General features: G+C 38.6%; 1 protein-coding gene across 1 annotated transcript in view; it reads left to right on the top strand.

The window, feature by feature from the left end:
• Positions 1 to 15,464, top strand: part of LOC106562491 (death-associated protein kinase 3) — a 539,985-nt gene that overhangs the window by 397,718 nt on the left and 126,803 nt on the right. The gene's annotated exons all lie outside the window — the stretch shown is intronic.

Raw genomic sequence — 15,464 nt, 5'->3', positions numbered from 1 at the left:
TAATATATAACTAACCATGTTACCTGGAGTGTTGTCTGTGGTTTGGTAATGGTTAACTAACCATGTTACCTGGAGTGTTGTCTGTGGTTTGGTAATATATAACTAACCATGTTACCTGGAGTGTTGTCTGTGGTTTGGTAATGGTTAACTAACCATGTTACCTGGAGTGTTGTCTGTGGTTTCGTAATATATAACTAACCATGTTACCTGGAGTGTTGTCTGTGGTTTGGTAATGGGTAACTAACCATGTTACCTGGAGTGTTGTCTGTGGTTTGGTAATATATAACTAACCATGTTACCTGGAGTGTTGTCTGTGGTTTGGTAATATATAACTAACCATGTTACCTGGAGTGTTGTCTGTGGATTGGTAATGGTTAACTAACCATGTTACCTGGAGTGTTGTCTGTGGTTTGGTAACATATAACTAACCATGTTACCTGGAGTGTTGTCTGTGGTTTGGTAATATATAACTAACCATGTTACCTGGAGTGTTGTCTGTGGTTTGGTAATGGTTAACTAACCATGTTACCTGGAGTGTTGTCTGTGGTTTGGTAATATATAACTAACCATGTTACCTGGAGTGTTGTCTGTGGTTTGGTAATGGTTAACTAACCATGTTACCTGGAGTGTTGTCTGTGGTTTTGTAATATATAACTAACCATGTTACCTGGAGTGTTGTCTGTGGTTTGGTAATATATAACTAACCATGTTACCTGGAGTGTTGTCTGTGGTTTGGTTATATATAACTAACCATGTTACCTGGAGTGTTGTCTGTGGTTTGGTAATGGTTAACTAACCATGTTACCTGGAGTGTTGTCTGTGGTTTGGTAATATATAACTAACCATGTTAACTGGAGTGTTGTCTGTGGTTTAGTAATGGTTAACTAACCATGTTACCTGGAGTGTTGTCTGTGGTTTCGTAATATATAACTAACCATGTTACCTGGAGTGTTGTCTGTGGTTTGGTAATGGGTAACTAACCATGTTACCTGGAGTGTTGTCTGTGGTTTGGTAATATATAACTAACCATGTTACCTGGAGTGTTGTCTGTGGTTTGGTAATATATAACTAACCATGTTACCTGGAGTGTTGTCTGTGGATTGGTAATGGTTAACTAACCATGTTACCTGGAGTGTTGTCTGTGGTTTGGTAATATATAACTAACCATGTTACTTGGAGTGTTGTCTGTGGTTTGGTAATGGTTAACTAACCATGTTACCTGGAGTGTTGTCTGTGGTTTGGTAATGGTTAACTAACCATGTTACCTGGAGTGTTGTCTGTGGTTTGGTAATATATAACTAACCATGTTAACTGGAGTGTTGTCTGTGGTTTAGTAATGGTTAACTAACCATGTTACCTGGAGTGTTGTCTGTGGTTTCGTAATATATAACTAACCATGTTACCTGGAGTGTTGTCTGTGGTTTGGTAATGGGTAACTAACCATGTTACCTGGAGTGTTGTCTGTGGTTTGGTAATATATAACTAACCATGTTACCTGGAGTGTTGTCTGTGGTTTGGTAATATATAACTAACCATGTTACCTGGAGTGTTGTCTGTGGATTGGTAATGGTTAACTAACCATGTTACCTGGAGTGTTGTCTGTGGTTTGGTAACATATAACTAACCATGTTACCTGGAGTGTTGTCTGTGGTTTGGTAATATATAACTAACCATGTTACCTGGAGTGTTGTCTGTGGTTTGGTAATGGTTAACTAACCATGTTACCTGGAGTGTTGTCTGTGGTTTGGTAATATATAACTAACCATGTTACCTGGAGTGTTGTCTGTGGTTTGGTAATGGTTAACTAACCATGTTACCTGGAGTGTTGTCTGTGGTTTTGTAATATATAACTAACCATGTTACCTGGAGTGTTGTCTGTGGTTTGGTAATATATAACTAACCATGTTACCTGGAGTGTTGTCTGTGGTTTGGTTATATATAACTAACCATGTTACCTGGAGTGTTGTCTGTGGTTTGGTAATGGTTAACTAACCATGTTACCTGGAGTGTTGTCTGTGGTTTGGTAATATATAACTAACCATGTTAACTGGAGTGTTGTCTGTGGTTTAGTAATGGTTAACTAACCATGTTACCTGGAGTGTTGTCTGTGGTTTCGTAATATATAACTAACCATGTTACCTGGAGTGTTGTCTGTGGTTTGGTAATGGGTAACTAACCATGTTAACTGGAGTGTTGTCTGTGGTTTGGTAATATATAACTAACCATGTTACCTGGAGTGTTGTCTGTGGTTTGGTAATATATAACTAACCATGTTACCTGGAGTGTTGTCTGTGGATTGGTAATGGTTAACTAACCATGTTACCTGGAGTGTTGTCTGTGGTTTGGTAATATATAACTAACCATGTTACTTGGAGTGTTGTCTGTGGTTTGGTAATGGTTAACTAACCATGTTACCTGGAGTGTTGTCTGTGGTTTGGTAATGGTTAACTAACCATGTTACCTGGAGTGTTGTCTGTGGTTTTGTAATATATAACTAACCATGTTACCTGGAGTGTTGTCTGTGGTTTGGTAATATATAACTAACCATGTTACCTGGAGTGTTGTCTGTGGTTTGGTTATATATAACTAACCATGTTACCTGGAGTGTTGTCTGTGGTTTGGTAATGGTTAACTAACCATGTTACCTGGAGTGTTGTCTGTGGTTTGGTAATATATAACTAACCATGTTACCTGGAGTGTTGTCTGTGGTTTGGTAATGGTTAACTAACCATGTTACCTGGAGTGTTGTCTGTGGTTTGGTAATATATAACTAACCATGTTAACTGGAGTGTTGTCTGTGGTTTAGTAATGGTTAACTAACCATGTTACCTGGAGTGTTGTCGGTGGTTTCGTAATATATAACTAACCATGTTACCTGGAGTGTTGTCTGTGGTTTGGTAATGGGTAACTAACCATGTTACCTGGAGTGTTGTCTGTGGTTTGGTAATATATAACTAACCATGTTACCTGGAGTGTTGTCTGTGGTTTGGTAATATATAACTAACCATGTTACCTGGAGTGTTGTCTGTGGATTGGTAATGGTTAACTAACCATGTTACCTGGAGTGTTGTCTGTGGTTTGGTAACATATAACTAACCATGTTACCTGGAGTGTTGTCTGTGGTTTGGTAATATATAACTAACCATGTTACCTGGAGTGTTGTCTGTGGTTTGGTAATGGTTAACTAACCATGTTACCTGGAGTGTTGTCTGTGGTTTGGTAATATATAACTAACCATGTTACCTGGAGTGTTGTCTGTGGTTTGGTAATGGTTAACTAACCATGTTACCTGGAGTGTTGTCTGTGGTTTTGTAATATATAACTAACCATGTTACCTGGAGTGTTGTCTGTGGTTTGGTAATATATAACTAACCATGTTACCTGGAGTGTTGTCTGTGGTTTGGTTATATATAACTAACCATGTTACCTGGAGTGTTGTCTGTGGTTTGGTAATGGTTAACTAACCATGTTACCTGGAGTGTTGTCTGTGGTTTGGTAATATATAACTAACCATGTTAACTGGAGTGTTGTCTGTGGTTTAGTAATGGTTAACTAACCATGTTACCTGGAGTGTTGTCTGTGGTTTCGTAATATACAACTAACCATGTTACCTGGAGTGTTGTCTGTGGTTTGGTAATGGGTAACTAACCATGTTACCTGGAGTGTTGTCTGTGGTTTGGTAATATATAACTAACCATGTTACCTGGAGTGTTGTCTGTGGTTTGGTAATGGTTAACTAACCATGTTACCTGGAGTGTTGTCTGTGGTTTGGTAATATATAACTAACCATGTTACCTGGAGTGTTGTCTGTGGTTTGGTAATGGTTAACTAACCATGTTACCTGGAGTGTTGTCTGTGGTTTTGTAATATATAACTAACCATGTTACCTGGAGTGTTGTCTGTGGTTTGGTAATATATAACTAACCATGTTACCTGGAGTGTTGTCTGTGGTTTGGTTATATATAACTAACCATGTTACCTGGAGTGTTGTCTGTGGTTTGGTAATGGTTAACTAACCATGTTACCTGGAGTGTTGTCTGTGGTTTGGTAATATATAACTAACCATGTTAACTGGAGTGTTGTCTGTGGTTTAGTAATGGTTAACAAACCATGTTACCTGGAGTGTTGTCTGTGGTTTCGTAATATATAACTAACCATGTTACCTGGAGTGTTGTCTGTGGTTTGGTAATGGGTAACTAACCATGTTACCTGGAGTGTTGTCTGTGGTTTGGTAATATATAACTAACCATGTTACCTGGAGTGTTGTCTGTGGTTTGGTAATATATAACTAACCATGTTACCTGGAGTGTTGTCTGTGGATTGGTAATGGTTAACTAACCATGTTACCTGGAGTGTTGTCTGTGGTTTGGTAATATATAACTAACCATGTTACTTGGAGTGTTGTCTGTGGTTTGGTAATGGTTAACTAACCATGTTACCTGGAGATGTTGTCTGTGGTTTGGTAATGGTTAACTAACCATGTTACCTGGAGTGTTGTCTGTGGTTTGGTAATATATAACTAACCATGTTAACTGGAGTGTTGTCTGTGGTTTAGTAATGGTTAACTAACCATGTTACCTGGAGTGTTGTCTGTGGTTTCGTAATATATAACTAACCATGTTACCTGGAGTGTTGTCTGTGGTTTGGTAATGGGTAACTAACCATGTTACCTGGAGTGTTGTCTGTGGTTTGGTAATATATAACTAACCATGTTACCTGGAGTGTTGTCTGTGGTTTGGTAATATATAACTAACCATGTTACCTGGAGTGTTGTCTGTGGATTGGTAATGGTTAACTAACCATGTTACCTGGAGTGTTGTCTGTGGTTTGGTAACATATAACTAACCATGTTACCTGGAGTGTTGTCTGTGGTTTGGTAATATATAACTAACCATGTTACCTGGAGTGTTGTCTGTGGTTTGGTAATGGTTAACTAACCATGTTACCTGGAGTGTTGTCTGTGGTTTGGTAATATATAACTAACCATGTTACCTGGAGTGTTGTCTGTGGTTTGGTAATGGTTAACTAACCATGTTACCTGGAGTGTTGTCTGTGGTTTTGTAATATATAACTAACCATGTTACCTGGAGTGTTGTCTGTGGTTTGGTAATATATAACTAACCATGTTACCTGGAGTGTTGTCTGTGGTTTGGTTATATATAACTAACCATGTTACCTGGAGTGTTGTCTGTGGTTTGGTAATGGTTAACTAACCATGTTACCTGGAGTGTTGTCTGTGGTTTGGTAATATATAACTAACCATGTTAACTGGAGTGTTGTCTGTGGTTTAGTAATGGTTAACTAACCATGTTACCTGGAGTGTTGTCTGTGGTTTCGTAATATATAACTAACCATGTTACCTGGAGTGTTGTCTGTGGTTTGGTAATGGGTAACTAACCATGTTAACTGGAGTGTTGTCTGTGGTTTGGTAATATATAACTAACCATGTTACCTGGAGTGTTGTCTGTGGTTTGGTAATATATAACTAACCATGTTACCTGGAGTGTTGTCTGTGGATTGGTAATGGTTAACTAACCATGTTACCTGGAGTGTTGTCTGTGGTTTGGTAATATATAACTAACCATGTTACTTGGAGTGTTGTCTGTGGTTTGGTAATGGTTAACTAACCATGTTACCTGGAGTGTTGTCTGTGGTTTGGTAATGGTTAACTAACCATGTTACCTGGAGTGTTGTCTGTGGTTTGGTAATGTTTAACTAACCATGTTACCTGGAGTGTTGTCTGTGGTTTGGTAATATATAACTAACCATGTTACCTGGAGTGTTGTCTGTGGTTTGGTAATATATAACTAACCATGTTACCTGGAGTGTTGTCTGTGGTTTGGTAACATATAACTAACCATGTTACCTGGAGTGTTGTCTGTGGTTTGGTAATATATAACTAACCATGTTACCTGGAGTGTTGTCTGTGGTTTGGTAATGGTTAACTAACCATGTTACCTGGAGTGTTGTCTGTGGTTTGGTAATATATAACTAACCATGTTACCTGGAGTGTTGTCTGTGGTTTGGTAATGGTTAACTAACCATGTTACCTGGAGTGTTGTCTGTGGTTTCGTAATATATAACTAACCATGTTACCTGGAGTGTTGTCTGTGGTTTGGTAATGGGTAACTAACCATGTTACCTGGAGTGTTGTCTGTGGTTTGGTAATATATAACTAACCATGTTACCTGGAGTGTTGTCTGTGGTTTGGTAATATATAACTAACCATGTTACCTGGAGTGTTGTCTGTGGATTGGTAATGGTTAACTAACCATGTTACCTGGAGTGTTGTCTGTGGTTTGGTAACATATAACTAACCATGTTACCTGGAGTGTTGTCTGTGGTTTGGTAATATATAACTAACCATGTTACCTGGAGTGTTGTCTGTGGTTTGGTAATGGTTAACTAACCATGTTACCTGGAGTGTTGTCTGTGGTTTGGTAATATATAACTAACCATGTTACCTGGAGTGTTGTCTGTGGTTTGGTAATGGTTAACTAACCATGTTACCTGGAGTGTTGTCTGTGGTTTTGTAATATATAACTAACCATGTTACCTGGAGTGTTGTCTGTGGTTTGGTAATATATAACTAACCATGTTACCTGGAGTGTTGTCTGTGGTTTGGTTATATATAACTAACCATGTTACCTGGAGTGTTGTCTGTGGTTTGGTAATGGTTAACTAACCATGTTACCTGGAGTGTTGTCTGTGGTTTGGTAATATATAACTAACCATGTTAACTGGAGTGTTGTCTGTGGTTTAGTAATGGTTAACTAACCATGTTACCTGGAGTGTTGTCTGTGGTTTCGTAATATATAACTAACCATGTTACCTGGAGTGTTGTCTGTGGTTTGGTAATGGGTAACTAACCATGTTACCTGGAGTGTTGTCTGTGGTTTGGTAATATATAACTAACCATGTTACCTGGAGTGTTGTCTGTGGTTTGGTAATATATAACTAACCATGTTACCTGGAGTGTTGTCTGTGGATTGGTAATGGTTAACTAACCATGTTACCTGGAGTGTTGTCTGTGGTTTGGTAATATATAACTAACCATGTTACTTGGAGTGTTGTCTGTGGTTTGGTAATGGTTAACTAACCATGTTACCTGGAGTGTTGTCTGTGGTTTGGTAATGGTTAACTAACCATGTTACCTGGAGTGTTGTCTGTGGTTTGGTAATATATAACTAACCATGTTACCTGGAGTGTTGTCTGTGGTTTGGTAATATATAACTAACCATGTTACCTGGAGTGTTGTCTGTGGTTTGGTTATATATAACTAACCATGTTACCTGGAGTGTTGTCTGTGGTTTGGTAATGGTTAACTAACCATGTTACCTGGAGTGTTGTCTGTGGTTTGGTAATATATAACTAACCATGTTACCTGGAGTGTTGTCTGTGGTTTGGTAATGGTTAACTAACCATGTTACCTGGAGTGTTGTCTGTGGTTTGGTAATATATAACTAACCATGTTAACTGGAGTGTTGTCTGTGGTTTAGTAATGGTTAACTAACCATGTTACCTGGAGTGTTGTCTGTGGTTTCGTAATATATAACTAACCATGTTACCTGGAGTGTTGTCTGTGGTTTGGTAATGGGTAACTAACCATGTTACCTGGAGTGTTGTCTGTGGTTTGGTAATATATAACTAACCATGTTACCTGGAGTGTTGTCTGTGGTTTGGTAATATATAACTAACCATGTTACCTGGAGTGTTGTCTGTGGATTGGTAATGGTTAACTAACCATGTTACCTGGAGTGTTGTCTGTGGTTTGGTAACATATAACTAACCATGTTACCTGGAGTGTTGTCTGTGGTTTGGTAATATATAACTAACCATGTTACCTGGAGTGTTGTCTGTGGTTTGGTAATGGTTAACTAACCATGTTACCTGGAGTGTTGTCTGTGGTTTGGTAATATATAACTAACCATGTTACCTGGAGTGTTGTCTGTGGTTTGGTAATGGTTAACTAACCATGTTACCTGGAGTGTTGTCTGTGGTTTTGTAATATATAACTAACCATGTTACCTGGAGTGTTGTCTGTGGTTTGGTAATATATAACTAACCATGTTACCTGGAGTGTTGTCTGTGGTTTGGTTATATATAACTAACCATGTTACCTGGAGTGTTGTCTGTGGTTTGGTAATGGTTAACTAACCATGTTACCTGGAGTGTTGTCTGTGGTTTGGTAATATATAACTAACCATGTTAACTGGAGTGTTGTCTGTGGTTTAGTAATGGTTAACTAACCATGTTACCTGGAGTGTTGTCTGTGGTTTCGTAATATACAACTAACCATGTTACCTGGAGTGTTGTCTTTGGTTTGGTAATGGGTAACTAACCATGTTACCTGGAGTGTTGTCTGTGGTTTGGTAATATATAACTAACCATGTTACTTGGAGTGTTGTCTGTGGTTTGGTAATGGTTAACTAACCATGTTACCTGGAGTGTTGTCTGTGGTTTGGTAATGGTTAACTAACCATGTTACCTGGAGTGTTGTCTGTGGTTTGGTAATGGTTAACTAACCATGTTACCTGAAGTGTTGTCTGTGGTTTGGTAATATATAACTAACCATGTTACCTGGAGTGTTGTCTGTGGTTTGGTAATATATAACTAACCATGTTACCTGGAGTGTTGTCTGTGGTTTGGTAATATATAACTAACCATGTTACCTGGAGTGTTGTCTGTGGTTTGGTAACATATAACTAACCATGTTACCTGGAGTGTTGTCTGTGGTTTGGTAATATATAACTAACCATGTTACCTGGAGTGTTGTCTGTGGTTTGGTAATGGTTAACTAACCATGTTACCTGGAGTGTTGTCTGTGGTTTGGTAATATATAACTAACCATGTTACCTGGAGTGTTGTCTGTGGTTTGGTAATGGTTAACTAACCATGTTACCTGGAGTGTTGTCTGTGGTTTTGTAATATATAACTAACCATGTTACCTGGAGTGTTGTCTGTGGTTTGGTAATATATAACTAACCATGTTACCTGGAGTGTTGTCTGTGGTTTGGTTATATATAACTAACCATGTTACCTGGAGTGTTGTCTGTGGTTTGGTAATGGTTAACTAACCATGTTACCTGGAGTGTTGTCTGTGGTTTGGTAATATATAACTAACCATGTTAACTGGAGTGTTGTCTGTGGTTTAGTAATGGTTAACTAACCATGTTACCTGGAGTGTTGTCTGTGGTTTCGTAATATATAACTAACCATGTTACCTGGAGTGTTGTCTGTGGTTTGGTAATGGGTAACTAACCATGTTACCTGGAGTGTTGTCTGTGGTTTGGTAATATATAACTAACCATGTTACCTGGAGTGTTGTCTGTGGTTTGGTAATATATAACTAACCATGTTACCTGGAGTGTTGTCTGTGGATTGGTAATGGTTAACTAACCATGTTACCTGGAGTGTTGTCTGTGGTTTGGTAACATATAACTAACCATGTTACCTGGAGTGTTGTCTGTGGTTTGGTAATATATAACTAACCATGTTACCTGGAGTGTTGTCTGTGGTTTGGTAATGGTTAACTAACCATGTTACCTGGAGTGTTGTCTGTGGTTTGGTAATATATAACTAACCATGTTACCTGGAGTGTTGTCTGTGGTTTGGTAATGGTTAACTAACCATGTTACCTGGAGTGTTGTCTGTGGTTTTGTAATATATAACTAACCATGTTACCTGGAGTGTTGTCTGTGGTTTGGTAATATATAACTAACCATGTTACCTGGAGTGTTGTCTGTGGTTTGGTTATATATAACTAACCATGTTACCTGGAGTGTTGTCTGTGGTTTGGTAATGGTTAACTAACCATGTTACCTGGAGTGTTGTCTGTGGTTTGGTAATATATAACTAACCATGTTAACTGGAGTGTTGTCTGTGGTTTAGTAATGGTTAACAAACCATGTTACCTGGAGTGTTGTCTGTGGTTTCGTAATATATAACTAACCATGTTACCTGGAGTGTTGTCTGTGGTTTGGTAATGGGTAACTAACCATGTTACCTGGAGTGTTGTCTGTGGTTTGGTAATATATAACTAACCATGTTACCTGGAGTGTTGTCTGTGGTTTGGTAATATATAACTAACCATGTTACCTGGAGTGTTGTCTGTGGATTGGTAATGGTTAACTAACCATGTTACCTGGAGTGTTGTCTGTGGTTTGGTAATATATAACTAACCATGTTACTTGGAGTGTTGTCTGTGGTTTGGTAATGGTTAACTAACCATGTTACCTGGAGATTTGTCTGTGGTTTGGTAATGGTTAACTAACCATGTTACCTGGAGTGTTGTCTGTGGTTTGGTAATATATAACTAACCATGTTAACTGGAGTGTTGTCTGTGGTTTAGTAATGGTTAACTAACCATGTTACCTGGAGTGTTGTCTGTGGTTTCGTAATATATAACTAACCATGTTACCTGGAGTGTTGTCTGTGGTTTGGTAATGGGTAACTAACCATGTTACCTGGAGTGTTGTCTGTGGTTTGGTAATATATAACTAACCATGTTACCTGGAGTGTTGTCTGTGGTTTGGTAATATATACCTAACCATGTTACCTGGAGTGTTGTCTGTGGATTGGTAATGGTTAACTAACCATGTTACCTGGAGTGTTGTCTGTGGTTTGGTAACATATAACTAACCATGTTACCTGGAGTGTTGTCTGTGGTTTGGTAATATATAACTAACCATGTTACCTGGAGTGTTGTCTGTGGTTTGGTAATGGTTAACTAACCATGTTACCTGGAGTGTTGTCTGTGGTTTGGTAATATATAACTAACCATGTTACCTGGAGTGTTGTCTGTGGTTTGGTAATGGTTAACTAACCATGTTACCTGGAGTGTTGTCTGTGGTTTTGTAATATATAACTAACCATGTTACCTGGAGTGTTGTCTGTGGTTTGGTAATATATAACTAACCATGTTACCTGGAGTGTTGTCTGTGGTTTGGTTATATATAACTAACCATGTTACCTGGAGTGTTGTCTGTGGTTTGGTAATGGTTAACTAACCATGTTACCTGGAGTGTTGTCTGTGGTTTGGTAATATATAACTAACCATGTTAACTGGAGTGTTGTCTGTGGTTTAGTAATGGTTAACTAACCATGTTACCTGGAGTGTTGTCTGTGGTTTCGTAATATATAACTAACCATGTTACCTGGAGTGTTGTCTGTGGTTTGGTAATGGGTAACTAACCATGTTAACTGGAGTGTTGTCTGTGGTTTGGTAATATATAACTAACCATGTTACCTGGAGTGTTGTCTGTGGTTTGGTAATATATAACTAACCATGTTACCTGGAGTGTTGTCTGTGGATTGGTAATGGTTAACTAACCATGTTACCTGGAGTGTTGTCTGTGGTTTGGTAATATATAACTAACCATGTTACTTGGAGTGTTGTCTGTGGTTTGGTAATGGTTAACTAACCATGTTACCTGGAGTGTTGTCTGTGGTTTGGTAATGGTTAACTAACCATGTTACCTGGAGTGTTGTCTGTGGTTTGGTAATGTTTAACTAACCATGTTACCTGGAGTGTTGTCTGTGGTTTGGTAATATATAACTAACCATGTTACCTGGAGTGTTGTCTGTGGTTTGGTAATATATAACTAACCATGTTACCTGGAGTGTTGTCTGTGGTTTGGTAATATATAACTAACCATGTTACCTGGAGTGTTGTCTGTGGTTTGGTAACATATAACTAACCATGTTACCTGGAGTGTTGTCTGTGGTTTGGTAATATATAACTAACCATGTTACCTGGAGTGTTGTCTGTGGTTTGGTAATGGTTAACTAACCATGTTACCTGGAGTGTTGTCTGTGGTTTGGTAATATATAACTAACCATGTTACCTGGAGTGTTGTCTGTGGTTTGGTAATGGTTAACTAACCATGTTACCTGGAGTGTTGTCTGTGGTTTTGTAATATATAACTAACCATGTTACCTGGAGTGTTGTCTGTGGTTTGGTAATATATAACTAACCATGTTACCTGGAGTGTTGTCTGTGGTTTGGTTATATATAACTAACCATGTTACCTGGAGTGTTGTCTGTGGTTTGGTAATGGTTAACTAACCATGTTACCTGGAGTGTTGTCTGTGGTTTGGTAATATATAACTAACCATGTTAACTGGAGTGTTGTCTGTGGTTTAGTAATGGTTAACTAACCATGTTACCTGGAGTGTTGTCTGTGGTTTCGTAATATATAACTAACCATGTTACCTGGAGTGTTGTCTGTGGTTTGGTAATGGGTAACTAACCATGTTACCTGGAGTGTTGTCTGTGGTTTGGTAATATATAACTAACCATGTTACCTGGAGTGTTGTCTGTGGTTTGGTAATATATAACTAACCATGTTACCTGGAGTGTTGTCTGTGGATTGGTAATGGTTAACTAACCATGTTACCTGGAGTGTTGTCTGTGGTTTGGTAACATATAACTAACCATGTTACCTGGAGTGTTGTCTGTGGTTTGGTAATATATAACTAACCATGTTACCTGGAGTGTTGTCTGTGGTTTGGTAATGGTTAACTAACCATGTTACCTGGAGTGTTGTCTGTGGTTTGGTAATATATAACTAACCATGTTACCTGGAGTGTTGTCTGTGGTTTGGTAATGGTTAACTAACCATGTTACCTGGAGTGTTGTCTGTGGTTTTGTAATATATAACTAACCATGTTACCTGGAGTGTTGTCTGTGGTTTGGTAATATATAACTAACCATGTTACCTGGAGTGTTGTCTGTGGTTTGGTTATATATAACTAACCATGTTACCTGGAGTGTTGTCTGTGGTTTGGTAATGGTTAACTAACCATGTTACCTGGAGTGTTGTCTGTGGTTTGGTAATATATAACTAACCATGTTAACTGGAGTGTTGTCTGTGGTTTAGTAATGGTTAACTAACCATGTTACCTGGAGTGTTGTCTGTGGTTTGGTAATATATAACTAACCATGTTACCTGGAGTGTTGTCTGTGGTTTGGTAATGGGTAACTAACCATGTTACCTGGAGTGTTGTCTGTGGTTTGGTAATATATAACTAACCATGTTACCTGGAGTGTTGTCTGTGGTTTGGTAATATATAACTAACCATGTTACCTGGAGTGTTGTCTGTGGATTGGTAATGGTTAACTAACCATGTCACCTGGAGTGTTGTCTGTGGTTTGGTAATATATAACTAACCATGTTATCTGGAGTGTTGTCTGTGGTTTGGTAATATATAACTAACCATTTTACCTGGAGTGTTGTCTGTGGTTTGGTAATGGTTAACTAACCATGTTACCTGGAGTGTCGTCTGTGGTTTGGTAATATATAACTAACCATGTTACCTGGAGTGTTGTTTGTGGTTTGGTAATATATAACTAACCATGTTACCTGGAGTGTTGTCTGTGGTTTGGTAATGGTTAACTAACCATGCTACCTGGAGTGTTGTCTGTGGTTTGGTAATATATAACTAACCATGTTACCTGGAGTGTTGTCTGTGGTTTGGTAATGGTTAACTAATCATGTTACCTGGAGTGTTGTCTGTGGTTTGGTAATATATAACTAACCATGTTACCTGGAGTGTTGTCTGTGGTTTGGTAATGGTTAACTAACCATGTTACCTGGAGTGTTGTCTGTGGTTTGGTAATGGTTAACTAACCATGTTACCTGGAGTGTTGTCTGTGGTTTGGTAATGGGTAACTAACCATGTTACCTGGAGTGTTGTCTGTGGTTTGGTAATATATAACTAACCATGTTACCTGGAGTGTTGTCTGTGGTTTGGTAATATATAACTAACCATGTTACCTGGAGTGTTGTCTGTGGATTGGTAATGGTTAACTAACCATGTCACCTGGAGTGTTGTCTGTGGTTTGGTAATATATAACTAACCATGTTCTCTGGAGTGTTGTCTGTGGTTTGGTAATATATAACTAACCATTTTACCTGGAGTGTTGTCTGTGGTTTGGTAATGGTTAACTAACCATGTTACCTGGAGTGTCGTCTGTGGTTTGGTAATATATAACTAACCATGTTACCTGGAGTGTTGTTTGTGGTTTGGTAATATATAACTAACCATGTTACCTGGAGTGTTGTCTGTGGTTTGGTAATGGTTAACTAACCATGCTACCTGGAGTGTTGTCTGTGGTTTGGTAATATATAACTAACCATGTTACCTGGAGTGTTGTCTGTGGTTTGGTAATGGTTAACTAACCATGTTACCTGGAGTGTTGTCTGTGGTTTGGTAATATATAACTAACCATGTTACCTGGAGTGTTGTCTGTGGTTTGGTAATGGTTAACTAACCATGTTACCTGGAGTGTTGTCTGTGGTTTGGTAATATGTAACTAACCATGTTACCTGGAGTGTTGTCTGTGGTTTGGTAATGGTTAACTAACCATGTTACCTGGAGTTTTGTCTGTGGTTTGGAAATGGTTAACTAACCATGTCACCTGGAGTGTTGTCTGTGGTTTGGTAATATATAACTAACCATGTTACCTGGAGTGTTGTCTGTGGTTTGGTAATGGTTAACTAACCATGTTACCTGGAGTGTTGTCTGTGGTTTGGTAATATATAACTAACCATGTTACTTGGAGTGTTGTCTGTGGTTTGGTAATGGTTAACTAACCATGTTACCTGGAGTGTTGTCTGTGGTTTGGTAATGGTTAACTAACCATGTTACCTGGAGTGTTGTCTGTGGTTTTGTAATGGTTAACTAACCATGTTACCTGGAGTGTTGTCTGTGGTTTGGTAATATATAACTAACCATGTTACCTGGAGTGTTGTCTGTGGTTTGGTAATGGGTAACTAACCATGTTACCTGGAGTGTTGTCTGTGGTTTGGTAATATATAACTAACCATGTTACCTGGAGTGTTGTCTGTGGTTTGGTAATATATAACTAACCATGTTACCTGGAGTGTTGTCTGTGGATTGGTAATGGTTAACTAACCATGTCACCTGGAGTGTTGTCTGTGGTTTGGTAATATATAACTAACCATGTTATCTGGAGTGTTGTCTGTGGTTTGGTAATATATAACTAACCATTTTACCTGGAGTGTTGTCTGTGGTTTGGTAATGGTTAACTAACCATGTTACCTGGAGTGTCGTCTGTGGTTTGGTAATATATAACTAACCATGTTACCTGGAGTGTTGTTTGTGGTTTGGTAATATATAACTAACCATGTTACCTGGAGTGTTGTCTGTGGTTTGGTAATGGTTAACTAACCATGCTACCTGGAGTGTTGTCTGTGGTTTGGTAATATATAACTAACCATGTTACCTGGAGTGTTGTCTGTGGTTTGGTAATGGTTAACTAACCATGTTACCTGGAGTGTTGTCTGTGGTTTGGTAATATATAACTAACCATGTTACCTGGAGTGTTGTCTGTGGTTTGGTAATGGTTAACTAACCATGTTACCTGGAGTGTTGTCTGTGGTTTGGTAATGGTTAACTAACCATGTTACCTGGAGTGTTGTCTGTGGTTTGGTAATGGG

Source organism: Salmo salar, chromosome 11 (assembly GCF_965601325.2).
Source record: "Salmo salar chromosome 11, fSalSal1, whole genome shotgun sequence".
NCBI lineage: Eukaryota > Metazoa > Chordata > Actinopteri > Salmoniformes > Salmonidae > Salmo > Salmo salar.
This window is presented reverse-complemented; position numbering and strand designations above follow the sequence as displayed.